General features: G+C 43.5%; 1 protein-coding gene across 1 annotated transcript in view; it reads right to left on the bottom strand.

Annotated features, from left to right (window-relative positions):
* Galnt17 (polypeptide N-acetylgalactosaminyltransferase 17) overlaps positions 1 to 17,056 on the bottom strand; it is a 422,194-nt gene that overhangs the window by 381,221 nt on the left and 23,917 nt on the right. The gene's annotated exons all lie outside the window — the stretch shown is intronic.

Here is a 17,056-nt window from a genome sequence, read left to right as displayed (position 1 = left end):
ACACACACACACACACAAAACAGAGAGATGCTATTCACACATGCATAACATACACACACACACACACACACACACACACATTATAATAGTAGAGAGGGAAAAATAAAATATCAAATCCAGAAAAAAAACAGAGAAGGGAGTCTGGAGTGGAAAGAATGACAGAATAGAAGATGGCTCCTGCATATCTGTCCCCAGAGATGGAGTTGCCAGGTTACACAGCATGACTGACCTTTCTTGCCTTAGGGAAAATAAATATTTTCCCAAGACACCACCAGTCTTGACATAGAAAACCAGGTTGCTGGATTGGTTTTGTGCAGCCCCAAACTCTATTTTCATTTCAGCACCAACTAGAAAATTAATTCCTATCAACTCCTGCATTCAAGGGTTGAGTACGGAGTTCTCACAGTGCTCGAATTATCTTCCTTTTTCCACCGTGTTCTGGGCTTAACAGCTCGTTTGTGGAGGTGCAAGTCTTACGCTTTGGGGACTGTGGTGAGGCGTGGCACCATGGTGGCAGTTACTAGTGTGACAAAAAGAGATGACGAGCAAAGACTTGGGGCCCCACCTCTACAAACCTCCCACCAGGCCACCTCATCAAGGTCCCACCATCTCCCCACAGCACCAAGCTGAGACCAACTCTTTGACACACTGGGGCTTTGAGGAGGGTAGTGGCAGATCTCAACACATGGAGTTGTTTCTTAACAACTTCGGAGGCATTTTCTTAAAAACTCAATAAAATTCTGAGTTGGCATGGTGGCCAGAATATGCTTCTGGGTGACACATAAGATCAGGATTCTGGAGTCAGCTAGTGAGCATCTGTAATCCCAAAAGAACCCCACCCTGCAGCCTGTCAGCTTTTGGAACCTCCTATCTCTGCCATCCCCAGGACCCAGGACCTGCTGTAATAGTTGGAGCACAGAGAATATATGGCAGGGTGTGTGCGTTTCTCAAGATGTTATTCATGAGGCTCTTAAAACATGGTTCTTGGTTGTGGAACTTAAGCAAGCCATGAAACAAATTTCCAAAAAAAAAAAAAGATGCATATTAAATTTTGATCAATGATCCCGAAGAAGCCCCTGACTGTCAACACCAAGTGAAAATTTTTCATGCCATTTCCTCCACTACTACCACTCCAAGGAAAGGGCAGGCAGGAGAGTTCATTGAATGGGTCTTTGGCTTTTTGCATCTGATTTGCAAGGTGTGGCCCATGGCCAGTAGCCTCACCCTGGCACTTGCTGTTAAGTCAAAAGTGCAAATTCAGGCCAATGAGATGGCTCAGCAGGCATTTACCATCATATCTGAGGAAGAGGGAGAGGGAAAGGAAGAGGGAGAAGAAGAGTGAGAAGGAGAGGGAGAAGGAGAGGGAGAGGGAGAAGGAGAGGGAGAAGGAGAGGGAGAAGGAGAGGGAGAAGGGGAGGGAGAAGGAGAGGGAGAAGGAGAGGGAGAGGGAGAAGGAGAGGGAGAAGGAGGGGGAAGCATATATGAGTGTGACTAGTTTATAAAGAGAAGGTTGGAACTGAAGGAGGGCTCAGAGGTTAAAAGTGTTTGCTGCTCTTGAAGACCTAAGTCTTCCCAGTGTCCACTATAAGCAACTCAAAGCCATCACCTGCAACTCCAGTTCCAGTTCTCACTTCTGGCCTCCACAGGCATCTTCACTCTCAGGCTAACATGCACACACACACATACACACACAACTAAATAATTAAAATAAGTCAGGGTGGGCAAGGTGGTACACACATTAATCTCAGTGCTCAGGAGGCAGAGGAAGGCAGATCTCTGAGTCTGAGGCTAGCCTGATCTACAGAGCAAGCTCCAGGTCAGCTAGGACTACGTAGTGAAATACTTACCAACAAAAAACTTTTTTTAAACAGAAGATGCTAAAAAGAGAAGAGGAGAAGGTTAAAGAGACCACTTACCAGTTAAGATCACTTGCTGCTCTTGCAGAGGAACTGGGTTTGGTTTCTTACACCTGTATGCCAGTTCACAACCATCTGTAGCTCCAGTACTGGGGAATTCAATGCCCTCTTCTGGGCTGACATGCAGGCAAAACATTCATACACATAAAAGTTAAATTAAATTAAAAAGAAGAGAGAGAAGATGAAGTCTAAGTTTGGGTGATCCCATATGTTTGGTCCCTGGTGAGTGTTCCTAGCTGTGAAATGTGTGAGGAGACAGAGAGAGAGAGAAAGAAAGACAGAGCAAGAGATAGAGACACAGAGAAAGGCAAGCCATATGGCCAGAAGAACAGCAGAAGGCTGCTCTGAAGAAGAGCCAAGCTTGCTGTTCTACAACAACTCCCTTCTGTAGGAAATTAGGCCTCTTCTACCAGATCGAACAATCACAATACAGATTTAATCCTTTTAGGTAGCCATGTCTTAATCACTGTCCACTTTGCCCCACCCCCTCAAATAGCACCACCTCCAAAGATCACTGCATCTGCTTCTAAGTGCATGAGCCTTTGGGGTCCAAGCCACACCCAAACCACAACAAGCACACTGTGTGTCAGGTTCCCTCCAAATCACAGGGGTGTCCAGTTCAATGTAAGAATGGATAAAGAGAGTTTCCCATGGGCTGGGGAGATGATTCAGTCCGTAAAAAGAGTCTCACACAAACACACAGACCTGAGTTCCAAACCATAGAACCCATAAAAAATGCCAAGCATAGCAGCACACATAACGCCAGTGCTGGGGATGTGGAGAAGGGCACATCCTGGGTGGTGATCATGTCCGGCAAAATTGATGAGCTCCGTGTTCAGTAAAAGACCCTATCTATAGATAGATGATAGATAGATAGATAGATAGATAGATAGATAGATAGATAGATAGATAGATGATAGATAGATAGATAGATAGATAGATGAACAATTGAAGCAGATACCCGATGCCAATATTCACCTTCCACATGCATGTGCACACACATACACTTACATGTGTATACACACACACCACAGAGGAACACATGCATACACATTACACATATACACACAGAGAGAATTCATATGATGCTTTCTTTTTTTTCCCCTCTCTATATATAATAATCATCCATATCCTCTCAAATCTTCCTTTGAAAAAAGTATCTCCTGGAGCTGAAGAAATGGCTCATTGGTTAAGAGTATGCGCTGCTCATGCAGAAGATCCGAGTCTGATTCCAGCACCCAGGTCAGATGGCTCACAGTTGCCTTTAACTCTAGCTCCAGGAGTCTAATGCTCTCTCTTGGCCTCCATGAGCACTGCACTCAAGTGCATGTACACACACATACACACACACACACACACACACACACACACACACACTTCATGTAATTAATAATAATAATAAAATCTTTAAAAGATAATTCTCTTTCTTTTCAAGGTCAAAAGTCATACCCAGTGTGCTTCCCACATTATGCATTTGTCATAGCTTTTTACCCAAGGACCTGTCATTGTACACATCCACCTAGGCATGACAGGACACCTTAATTGGCTTGAAATAGAAGAAAACTTAGGAGCTAGAAAGACAGCCAAGGACACGGATGGGAAATCCTGGGGTGGAGGTAACTGCACATGGGGTAAACTCACAAAATTCCCATGTAAAATCCACCAAAATTCTTGACTTGTAACTAAGTTGCACACACATGTTGTAGCCTACAGCAAGTATTGGGGATGTAGTGACTGGAAGCTGTAAGGAATGATTTGATTAGTGACAGTGCCATTAGCTGCCCAGGTACTAGAGAAGAATAAGTCCAGAGTGAGTCCAGCCATGTCAACTGTCTGCTAAAAATAAAGATCCAGTTGGAAGAACACAACATAGTCCAGAGTCTTTCTAATACATGCTTGTTTAATTGCCTAAAGTTGATCAAAAATCAAACTTCTGGGCATTCGACCCACGTCCTCCCATTTTGCTGTAAGACTGTAGAGGGTACAGACACATACTACTGACATTGGCCTTATGTGAGTTCTGGGGATTCAAGCTTAGATCCTGACACTAGAAAGGCAAATGCTTTTCTTTTTACTCCCTAAGCCAGTGGTTCTCAATCTGTGGGTCACGATCCCTTTGGAACTCAAACGATCCTTTTATCAGGGTCTCATATCAGATAACCTGCATATCAGATATTTACATTTTGATTCATCATGGTAGTAAAATTACAGTCATGAAGTAGCAACAAAAATAACGTTTTGGTTGGGGTCACAACATGAGGTATTGCATAAAAGGGTCACAGCATTAGGGTAAATGAGAATCCCTGCACTAAGCCATCTTCCCAGCTCAACTCATAATGTTTTTTAATGAAAAACTACATACAAGATGAATGAATGAACAGATAGGATAGCTCAACCTCAAAATTAGAAACCATGCAAAATAAATAAGAATTATAGAAGTGAAGAGAACACTAACTGGGCAATAGCAGATGAGAGCTAGCAAACTAGTCAACAAAGTCAGGATAGTCAGTAGAAGCTATCACTTGGAAGGAAGGAAGGAAGGAAGGAAGGAAGGAAGGAAGGAAGGAAGGAAGGAAAGAAAGAGAAACTTATGAGAAATGAACAGAGCTTCATAGGTCTGCCTGTGTGATGATACCAATGAGTTTATATACATGCTACTGGAGTCCCAGATGTAAAGGGGGAAAGAATTGTACACAGAGGATAAAGAAATATATCTATACCTTCCATGTTTGTTTAACATCAAATTGATATATACAAGTTCAACAAAACCCAAGCTGGATAAATATTAAGATAACCACATCTTAACTTCTTGAAATTAGACGGGGGAGTGACATGTTACATACAGAGGAATATATCAGAGATAATAGTGAATTTCTCGTGAGAAGCTATGGAAGCCAGAAGACAGTATAATGATATCTTTAAAAGTCCTAAATGACTTCTGCATATGACAAAATAATCCATCAACTAGGAAAGCAAAATAAAGATGACTCAAGTGAACAAAATTAGAGAATTTGTCACAAGCTGAATTATACCAGAAGTCATTCTAGAAAATGAAGATTAAGAGCACATACTCCTCTTACAGGGGATCTCAATTCAGTTCCCAGCATCAACACTAGGCAGCTCATGATTACCTATAACTCCAGCCCCAGAGGGATCTGTCTCCATGGAAACTTCACTCACATATACCCCTACACACACACACACACACACACACACACACACACACACACGCATAAAAATAAACCTTAAAAAAAAGAAACTTCAAATGATTCTCCTCTCTCTCAAGGGCTGATGTCTCTAACTCTTATCTCAAATAGGCAAAGCCAAGTATAGAACATTGTGAATGACATACCCAGAAGTCAATGAATTAACAACAGAAGAAGGAAATCATATGTTTCAAGGAAATCACATAAATCATCAACTAAATCACCAAGCAAGCAAATACTGTACTCATGGCTTACTTTTCTTAATTTGAATAGCTATTTAAGTATCTATCTTATATCCGTTTTAATGTGGTTTTTACAATTCTATAACTCTTTCTAAAACATTTCAAAACAAGAAACCTATTTTGTTAAGTTCTCAGTGTGTACAGTCTATTCTCTATATTCTACTCAGTGTTGTGTAAGCAAAGTCTGTTGGGCTAGATTCAAGTGGATGATGTTATTTCTCTTGGAAGGGCAAGGAAGGGCAGGTATTCTGTGTACTAGTGACACTGATAGGAAACCAAGAGGCAACAACAAACACCAGTAAACAAATATTACCCACAGTCTAACTCACAGCCCCTGTCTCTTCAGTAATTGGAGTTTAAAAGGTCAAAGATCTTTCTTCTTACAGACAAAGTGTTTTAGGGTGGAATATTGGTTTTGTTGTTGTTGTTGTTTCTATTGTTGTGATTAAAAAAAAGCAACTTAAGAAATAAAGGTTTTTCTTATAGGGCCTGTAGTTCAGGGGATGAGGGTAGGAGTTGGAGATCAAGTTCACCACAGAGCGAAGGGAAGCATGTCTGGAGAAGTATGAGGCTGGCGTCTCGTGATCTATTTATAGCCAGAAAGCAGAGACCCATTACTATGAAGTGGGGCTAGGCTATAAAACCTAAAACCCCACTCCCAGTGACCCATTCCCTCCACCAAAACTCTGTCTTCTAAAGACCTGACAACCTCCCACAACAGTACCACCAGTCAGCTGCCAAGTGTTCAAACACATGAACCTGTGGGGGACATTTCCCATCCAAATCACAAGAGGCAGAGATGATGAATTACCTGCTTTTTGCATCCATCATGATGAGAAAGACCTACTGGATTTACTCAGTCTATGGTAAGAGGAGAGTGAGCCTGTATGGCAGGAGCCATCTGCCTGCAGCAACCCCGGAAGCAGAGAGTGCCAGAACCAGAGGTTGAGTTCTAAATCTGCAAGGCTCACTCCCAGTGACCCACTTCCTCCAGTAGGCATCAACTTCTAAAGGTCTCATAACGTCCCCAAGCAGTGCTAACATCTGGGGACCAATCACTCAACCATGAGTTTCTACAAGTTCTTTCCGATTCAAGCCCTAACAGTCAGCTTTCTATCCAGTCAAATTCACTTAAGTCTCCATCATACCAACTCAATGCATTGCTACTGGATGGATTCAGTAACTCCAAGTCCTGACCGATGCTGGACTACCCTTGTACCTTACAGTCAAGCAAGTGCTGAGAGCCACTCCATTCCCAGCATGCTTCAGAACACATCTAAAGCTGACTGCCTCTGCGTGGGCTCAGAAGGCACAGCAGACTTCTATGGAGACCCAGAGAGACCAAGAAACCCTACTCAATCCAACCTCATCCAAAAACTGCTAAGAAATACTTGCCCATTCCCACTGAAGCTACATCTGTGGGTCTGTAGCCACCAAAGCTGTCCCCGATGTAAGCATCGTCGGATAAATCAAAGAGACCCCCAACCAAACTCCTTCACTAGCTTACTTCCTTTTTCTAGCCGACCTTGTCCTGTCAATCACACTGACTGCTCTCTACTCTCCCAGACTCATAAAGCAGAAATCTGGGTGCTAGTTCCCATTCTTTGTTATTCCTTGTTCTCTGCACCCAACTTTCAGATCTTACTCTACCTATTTTTACCCTTTTGTCATGAAATACCTGAAGCTAGGTAACTTTATCAAGAAAAAGAAATTATTTCAGCCAATATTTCTTGTATTGGTTATTTTTCTTGTTGCTTCAGCAAAACACCTGACAAAAGCAACTTAAGGAAGAAGTGTTTATCTTGGCTTACAGTCTGAGGGGATACAGTCCATTATGATTGGGAAGGCATGGCACCAGGAATGTGGAGCAGCTGGGTACATTGTATTCATAGTCAGGAAGCAGAGCAAGAGGAATGCTAGCATTTGAATTGCTTTTTCCTTTTTATTTGTTTTGGGACAGCAGCCATTAGAATGATGCTCCCCACATTCAGGGTAGGTCTTCCCTCCTTAATGGGCTCAGAAACTCTCACCGACATACGGAGAGATCCATCGCATGGGTGATTCTAGATCTTGTTGGGTTGACAATCAATCCCAACCATCAAAGTTCTGGAGACTTAAATCACTGCACTGGCTTCTGAGCTCCTGGTGCAGATCTCGGGGTCTATTCAAGAGCAAGAGACAACACTGAAAGACAGGAAGCTAGCTTGAGGGATGGAGCCAGGGTACCCATCCTAAAACAACCTTCTCAGGGGATGGGGGAGATTGCTCAGTTGGTAAAGTGTTTACCTTGCAAGCATGAGGACCTGAGTTTGATCCCTCAGAATCCACATTAAAACAAAACAAAACTCTAAGCTAGAGGTAATGGCTCATGCTTGTAATTCTAGTTCCAGGGAGATAGAGACAGGAGGATCTCTGGGGATCGCTGGCCAGCCAACCTAGACAAACTAGTGAGCTCAAAGTTCAGTGAGCCATTCTGTCTCAACCTGATGTTGACCTCTGACATCTACACACATGTTCACATGCATCTGGAAGCATTAAATGCACATGCACACACACGTCTCACACACACACACAAACATAACCCCAGAACTATGGAGATTGAAACAAGAGGATCAAGATAATATGATGCCAGCCCAGGCTACATAGAAATACCCTGTCTCATAATAATAATGATATAATTATAATAATATAATCATGATATAAACATATAATGATATAATCATAATAATATAATCATGATAGTGATAATCATGATTATAACCGTAATCATAATAATAGAAGGAGGAAAAGGAAGAGGGAGCCATAGATGAGACAGAGAGAAAAACAGGGATGTGTGCTTTTTGGAAAAAATAAGTCTTAATCAAATAGAAAATTAGAGCTGGTCAATGAAAATTCTATAGAAACTTGAGACACTTTAAAGGTGCTCGATCTCTGAAATCCCCAGACTCCTACACTCTCACATGCCTTTACAAATTCTATCACAATAATTAAAGACAAGCCATCACCCAGCCCAGCACCAACAATAAGCCCGATCTTCAGCCCACGCAGCTGCGTGTATGGTTAATATAGTTACAAGTGATTCCAAACTGTCCCTGGCAGCAGCCCAGAATCTTTTTCAAATAAAGCAAAAGCAAATAGCACAAGGACTTCAGAATGAGAAGAAAACAAAAATCCTTTGGCACGACATCTCAAATTCCATTACAGTGGGCTGCACGCTTGCAAATTGTCCAAATAGATTAAAAAGCCCAGTCTGTGCTCATTTTACATTCTATGATGGCTCTGAGCAGAGATGGGGGAAGAACCGAGCAGGGAACACAGTAGTGCTAATAAGCAAGTTCACCTTGCACAGTAACAGGCAAGTAATTGGAAATCAGAATTTTCTAATGAGAATACTCCTAATGAAATTTAAATTCTATTTCTGAAATAATTATTCATACCGATACCCTTTGGCCTATTCCCCCACCAATTCTCTTGGACTTTGATTCCTTCAAACCCAGTAGGCATTGTAAGGGCAGGAAAATTCCAGATTCTGGACATGAGAGTGCAGCCCTAGAATCCCAGCACTTAGGAGGCAGATACAGAACCAAGAGTTCAAGGTCATCCTCAGTTACATAGCCTGGACTATAGTAGAACTTCCTAAAATACAAAATTTTAAAGACAAAAAGAAATTGAAGTCTCACAAAGGTTTTCAATTAACTACATTCATTGGGAATTCACTATAACATCTAGCACACACGCACACACACACACACACACACAAATTAAATAAGTAAAATAGAAAAAAATTAAAAATAAACCAGTATGAGGTATTTAAAATATCTACGAACTGGGGCTGGGAAGATGGCTTGGTGCTCCTGTAGAAGACCTGAGTTCAGTTCCCAGCATCCAAGTTAGGCAGTTTATAAACACCTGTAACTGCAGATCTGATGCCCTCTTCTGGCCTCCACGGGCTCCTGCAAGCACATGGTATACATATATGTGTGCAGGTTCACATGCAGCCACAGACATTTAAAAATCTTCTTTTAAAGTAACATAATGTGGGCATGGGTGCAATTCATTGGTAGAATGTTTGCGTAGTGTCCACGAAGGCCCTGGGTTCTATTCTCCACCACCACAAGACAAAAATAAAAAGAAAGAAAAAGCAATAAGCTGGAATTGTAGCTCAGTAAAAGAGCACCTGTCTAGCATGTGCAACGCCCTGGATTTAACCCCCAGCATGATAAGGAGATAGATAAATAAGAAGAAGGCAGAAGTCTGTAAACCAAGGACTTCAGAGGCTGAGGCAGGAAAGTTATGAGTTTGAAGCTAGTTTGGGAACTACCTAGGGAGATCCCCATCTTAAAAAAAAACAAACAAAAACTCGGGGCGGGGGGGGGGGGGCTGGTGACATATAGGTCAGTGGTAGAGTGCTTGCCTAGCATGCAAAAGGCTCTATGGTTTTAACTCCAGCACTACAAGGGAAAAAGGATATTTTCAGGGACCAAGAGATCCAAGAGCTAAGTCTCCCAAACATAAACTCATCATACACCTTGAGTTTAGGGTGCAAGGCAACTGAGTTCCAATTAACCACTGGTATACTAATAGTAACACACGAAGCACCTAGCCACTGTTGTAGACAGCCATGTACACAAAAACACATGCAAGATTCAAAGGGTGTTACAGGACCCCCTCTACCCCAGGCTGCCCTTAAAGCCCTGATCCTCTTACCTCCATCTCCCCAAGTGTTTGCACTGCAGAAGTACACCATCACAAAATCAGCAGAGAGCAAGGCATTCAGAATCACTGAGTCACATGGAGAGCAGAGAGCCACACGGAAGACAGATCTACAGAGGAGCCTTTGAGCTTCAGCGGGACCTGATCAGTGCATTAGGATGAAAAACTGTCCAAAGTCCGAAGAGAGAACCACTTCTGAGAGGTAAACGTGCCTATGCTTTCCATGGGGACAGGAGTGGCATCTGCTGTTCCCAGCCTCTGGAGGCTGATACGTCTCTAAACAGAAGCGAACCAAATTCAGCAGGAAACCAAAAGACATGTGGCCTCGATCCCAGAATGAGATTGTGTCCAAAATGCATTTCAAAGTGCAGGGAAGCAGGTGTGCTGACAGAGGTCAGAGCTCAGCTTCAGAGGTTCAAGACCATCCTGGACTACCAAGGAAATCTCCACTGATCCTGAGATTCTCAACCTTCTGGTGCGTTCTTCTGCTTCACCCTCCCAAGTGTATGGATTACAGACGTGAAACACTATGCCCAGCTTTTATGTTTTGTTTTGTTTTGTTTTGTTTTGTTTTGTTTTGTTTTTATGAGACAAGATCTTGCTATGTAGCCCATTCTGGCCTGGAACCCTCCACGTAGCCCAGGCTCGGATCAAATGTGAGGCTATCCCGCTTGCTTCTGCCTCCTGTGTGCTGAGATTACATGTACCGCCAGACAGGCCTCCAAGGGTCCAACTTGAAACGTGTATCATGAATAAAACACACATCTAGACTCAGAGCCCACTGCTCCTTCTAGAAGGGCAGGTATTCCTATCAATACAGCACCAACCCTGTGTGTTCCAGGGTTTGGAATGTTAGCCCTCTTGTAAATATTGCTGTGAGCTTTGGCCCAGTGGTATAAATATATTATTTTTAAAGCTCTTATTTTAAAATATTCATTTCCTTGAAGTAGGTCAGTCCTTTAAACCCTTTGAACCTGTTCCTTCTTTCTCCTAATAGCAGTGTGCAATGCATTCAAAGCATGAGACCTAATTCCAGTTAATTTTATTGATTTCTTTCACAGGCTCCTGATTTCTTATGCAGATTCATGTTTATTTCGGAAAGAGAAAACAAAACAGCCTTTTTTGGAGAGAATGCTATCAAAATGGAGGTGGGGGTTGGCAGAGGGTGGGTGGGGGGAAGCCACCATGACATTATTCAATTATAAATGAGCTATGCAATATTTAAATCACTCACTAGAAACATGATGGGCTTTAATCCACTCTAGAGGACAGCAAACATCCTTAGCTAGCTTAATGTCATCTTTAAAAGGCAATGAGGGGCTGGAGAGATGGCTCAGCAGTTCTCTTAACTGGCAAAGGACCCAAGTTCAGTTCCAGCGTGGCTCACAACTGCCTGTAACTCCAGCTCTAGGGGGAAATCTAACGCCCTCTTCTGGCCTCTGTAGGTACTGCACCCACATGCAATACCTATAGGACAGATGCATACACAAAATGTAAAAATAAAAAGGAAATGAATAACTGGGATGATGATAACCAAGTGAGGACCTTCTCACACGCACCCAGTCACAGTGTCATCAATTTGCCTAACAATGTGCTGACTCTTTTGTCCCTTCAATAAGTTTCATACTGAAGACAGAATATATGTTACTGGCTCTGAGCGTTTGTACTTACACGGCCTTTCTCAGTAAATATTGCAACCCAGCCTAGTGAGTAACCCCTTATGTAGCCCAAGATAGCCCCAAAGTTGCCATGCTCCTGCCTCAGACTCTTGCATGCTGGTAAGACCAGTGAGCTACACACACAGCCCTCTTTTGACTTTTCATTTATCCCATGTGTGTGTACACATACATGTGCAGTTGTGTGCACCCGTGCATGAGTGTGTAAAGGCCAGACTTGATGCCGGATGTCTTCCCTTATCACCCTCCACTGAGCTGAAAGCTCATCATTTTGTCTGGGCTGCCTTGTCACTAACCCCCCAGGTTCTGCCTGTCTCTGTCCACCCAGGGTTACAAGTACACGCCATTGTACCCAGCTTTTATGAGGGTGGTGAGGATCCAAACTCGAGTCAACATGCTTACATAGCAATTACTTTTCCCACTGGGACAGCACCCCAGACCCTGAATTTTTATTTTGAGATATGGTCTCACTAACCTGCTTAGACTGGCCTGGAAGTCACTCTGTACCCAGACATGCCTTGAACTTGCAGCATCAGGCTGGAATAATTGTGTCTGTATTAGCCTGTCTTCCTCTAACAACCTCTAGGGCATAGCCTCTCCCCTCCTTTCCCTCTTACCTCTGGGGCCAAGCATCGAGATTACAGCTACACATCTGACCGTATACACAGCATCTCTCCTTGACTGTTAACAAGCACCTGAAACTCAAGGTGCCCAGAGTTGTCGCCCCCGTACCGCTCTGTGAAAGCAGCCTCCAGCACATTGAATGACAGTTCCACACACATGCGTATACACATCTGCATACAATCAGGAAAAAGTCAAAAGAGAACTGGAGACCCCACCCAGTCTTCTGGATTCTGGTGTGACTGAGAGCTGAACCTCGGGTCTCACAGCTTCTAAGTAAGTGCTCTCCCACTGGGGCAGGCAGACTGCAACTTTGAGGCCAGCTTGGGTTACACAGGGAGTTACGGACTAGCTTGGTCAAGAACACTTGCTGCTCTTGTACAGGACTGGAGTTTGGTTCCTCAGGAAGCTCGCATAGAGGCACATGTAACTTCATCCCTAGGGGAGCTAACACCCTCTCTCTGGCTCTGCAGGTGTGTGTGTGCACATCCACAGTCACTTGCATACACATAAACAAAATAATAATTATTGTTAAATTAGTATTATCTCATTTAAATATAACAATTATATAAATATTATGTTAATATAAGTATTGTAATACATAATATTATTATTATGAAGTCTTTAAAAAAAAGTTTAAATTTTTCCATGCATCAAATGGAGGGAAATGTTGAAAAATCTGAATGTTCCGTGAAAATGTAAAAGCTGGATATCTCATCAAAAAAATTAATAAACGAAAATTCTCAGCGATAAAGAGTTAAACGGTGCGTTTGGAAAAGTCTTCCTGAGTGTTAAAGACAAAGATGACTTCTTTAAGTCATGAAGACGACGCAGTGCAGCTCAACAATCAAACTCATCAACAGAAAGGTTCTGTTTTGAGCGGAGAAATCAGAACAGGAAATTTCAAACAAATGCAAATGAACGGCGTTTGGGGGTAAAAAAAAATAATAATAATAATTTCCACCTCGCCGGCAATCACGGAAATGAAAGAAAATGTGATTGTAATCTGTCAAATTAGCAAAGATTTGAAAAACTCTGATATCTATTCATTTGTGGAGGAAAACAAGGTACCACAAAGACTTTACGCACGGCTGGCGGGAGTGGAACTCTAATGGAAAAACAGTTTGACAAAATACATCAAAAGCCTTTTAAAAGCCTCTACCTTTTGGATTAGGAAAAGAAAAAAAAAAATCCACGGGAGGCTATTTCCATCTGATATGGGACATTAAGCTCTGAAAGGAAAGAGGGAGAGAGGGAGGGAGGGAGGGACGGAGGGAGGGAGGGAGGGAGGGAGGGAGGGAGAGAAAGAGAGAGAGAGAGAAAGAGAAAGAGAGAGAGAGAGAAGAGATGTGTGTCATACCATTTCAAAAGGTTAGAAAGTACCTTCCATATCTGCCAACAGTAGAAGGGGGAACCAGGTTAATGAGAATAACTGACTGCACCAGGAATAGGCGCTACAGCCGTCAATTGGCGGATGGCTGGTTTTAACTGCCCGTTTGGATTAACAAACGCCTGAGGAATTACTGAAGGGTGCACCTGGGCGCGTCTGTGAAAGCATTTCTAGAGGTGGTTGCATCTGATGGCTCTGACGACAGACATAATCAATGATTAACCCCATCACGAATTCACAATGCAATGTCACTGTTAGGAAGCAGGGGAAGGGTGGATGGGACCTAGTCAAAACTTGGTCACCCGCAGGGGTGTCCCTGGGTTCTGCTTTTGTTGTTGTATTTTGGTTTTGTTTTATTAACGGTAAGGGGGCAGTGTGCATATGTGCATGCAAGTACCTGCAGTGGCCACAAGACGTGTCAGAGCCTCTGAGGTTGAAGTTACGGTTGGTGGTGAGCCTCCAGCGTGGGTGCTGGGAATCACTCAGGTCCTGTGAGAACCTTCAGTCCATGCTCTTAACTACGGAGCCATCTCTCCTGCCCTTGGTGGAGGGGGGCAGTTGGAGGATGTTTTATCTTGTCCTGGATTCTTTCTGTATCCTACCATTTTTTTCTCTGCTTCCTGTCTACCTTGCCCTCCCAGCCATGAGACACCCAAGAAACCATGAGCCAAAATGAAGCCTTCCTCCCTTAAGCTACTTATGTGTGCCTTGTGCCTCCACAGAGGGAAGATAATACACTAATACAGGGTGACACTAATGTTCCAGTGTTACTAGTATAGGAGACAGACATTGGTAGTTCACTGTACTCTTAAGAATACAATGCTTTATCAAAGGAAGGAGATGTTATTTTAATGCTACAAGATTGTAACTAGTCTATTTTTGTGCTTCTATTTTTGACATTTTTCCAATTTACTAGGACAAATAAATCAGGAGAAAATCTCTCTCTTCTTCTCTTTCCATCTCTCCTTCACCCTCGCCCTCTCTTCCTCTCCCTTTCTTCTCTGGAAACAAGGTCTCACATAGCCTAGGCCAGCCTAGAACTCTCTGTGCAACAAAGGATGACCCTAAAATTCTGATCCTCCTGCCTCCAGCTTCTGAGAGCTAGTATTAACAGGTGTGCCCCATCACTTGTGATTTATGCGCTGCTCGGGATGGAGCCTGGGGCTTTGCGTGTATTAAGCAGGTGCTCTACCGGCCGAGTCAAACCTCCAGCCCAGTAGAAACTTTCTCAGCTGACTCACCACACTGCCTAGCATCCCACGTTGCTGTTAAACACAGATACAGCAGATACCCCAGGATGTGTGGGCAGTTTCATGGCTGTTAGACATCCCTCCACCTATTGGGTTCTGCTCTTGTCGTCCCTAGACTCATGCACCTGCCAACAACTCTGTCGTCGTCCCCACCCCACCCCAACCTCTCCTTGCCAGCTGTGCTTATTACTGTAATTACATAATCTTATTAAATTACATAAACTAATGACATTATGTGAGAAAGGAGGAAAAAAATGGATAGCAACTGAGTAAAACCCAAGCTGAACATTATGGAAAGATGGAAAAAGAAATGTCCAGACAAGAAAGGTATGCCAAAAGAGTTGGAAAAGTTCATAAACCACACACACACACACACACACACCATAGCTTCTCCAAAGAGTCTAGAATGCAGGGTCCAATCCAGTTGTTCTCAGGGACTGTGGCATGATATACCATCTTCCTACAAAAAAACAAACAAACAAAAAAAAACAAATGTCTCTGTTCAGAACATTAACAGACATTTTAAGATGTGTAGCTCAGAGACTGGACCATGGCTCAGCCAGGAAGGCACTGGCTGTACAAGTGTGATGACTTGAGTTCAATCCCCGAGAACCCATGTAAAAAGCATGGCATGGCTATGCATACCTGTGATTCCAGTACAGGGAAGGCGGAAATAGGTAGATCTTTCTGGCTTGTTGGCCAGTCAGCTAATTTGAATCCCTGATCCCTCGAAAACATGGGGCAGGAGGATTGTGGGGAGTGGGCAAAACATGAATGGGCACAGCCTTATGATTTGAGGTCAGTTCCTGAGATCCACATGGTAGAAAGAAAGAACTGTCACCTGCAAATTATCATGACATATACTTGTACATGGCAGGCTCACACACACACAGGCACACACACCACACACACACTCTACACACACACTCTATACCACATACACACACATCAAATACCACATACTCACACCACCCCACGCACATACTACCCACTCACACACCAAACACACACATCACACACAACCCAAACACACACACACACTAAATATGTTTTGGGGGGAGGGGCTTGTTTCAGGGGGAAAGTAACTGAGGATGGCACCTGAAACCAAACTCTGGCTTCCACACATAAAAAAAGTACATGCATACACAAGGAGAATGACGTAGGACAAAACGCAGGCTCAGGGAATGGCATGAGGCTTGCTCTGTCTGAGTGAGCAAAGCACTTCACAGACCCAAGAGGTTGAAACACTTAAGAACTAAAAGCCAGTCAAGCAGCGCTAGAGACAGCAGACACAGGATGCAGGAAGGGGCGTCAACAGGAACTGGCTATGGATAGCTATTGAGTCTGAAAAGAAAGAGTGAAGGCTTTGGCTTGTCAACCGAGATGGTACTGAACTCGCAAAGGATGCCCCAAAGAGGGGGCAGCTTCATTTTACATAGCTTAAAAGGGACTAGAGGTGTGGCTCAGTAGTGGAGAACCCAGTTGGAATACTACAGGGAAGGGCTGGGGTGTGACTCATTAGTGGAGCAACTTGCTTAGCATGCTCAAGACCTTGGATTGGATCCTCAACAGCAAAGAAAGAAAGAGAAAAGAAAGGAGCCGGGATGTGGCTCAGTTGGCAGAGCACTTCCCTAGCATGCATGAGGCTCTGGGTTCAATCCTCAGTACCACACCAACCAGGCGTGGTGTCTACACCTGTGATCATAGACCCAGAGCTCGAAGCCTGCCTGGCCTACATAGGGACTTTGAGGCCAGGCTGGGCTTTGTAAAACCCTGTTTCAAAAATAAAAGATCTAACGCATAGAAACTAGAATCACACGTAATCTTATCACTTGGGAAGCTGAGGCAGAAGGATCAATTGTGAGTTTGAGGTTATGTTGAGCTACACGGCAAGATCCTGAAAAAGAATCAGGTAAGGGAGGGAGAGAGGGATGAAGGGAGGGAGGGAAGGAGAGAGAGAGAGGAGAGGAGAAGAGAGGAGAGGAGAGGAGAGAAGGGGAGAGGAGGAGAGAGGGGAGGAGAGGGGGGCATACTAAAACCCG

This window comes from Grammomys surdaster, unplaced genomic scaffold, assembly GCF_004785775.1.
Source record: "Grammomys surdaster isolate TR1022 unplaced genomic scaffold, NIH_TR_1.0 166, whole genome shotgun sequence".
Taxonomy (NCBI): domain Eukaryota; kingdom Metazoa; phylum Chordata; class Mammalia; order Rodentia; family Muridae; genus Grammomys; species Grammomys surdaster.
The sequence above is the reverse complement of the archived record's forward strand: the minus strand, read 5'-3'. Positions and strand labels throughout refer to the sequence as shown.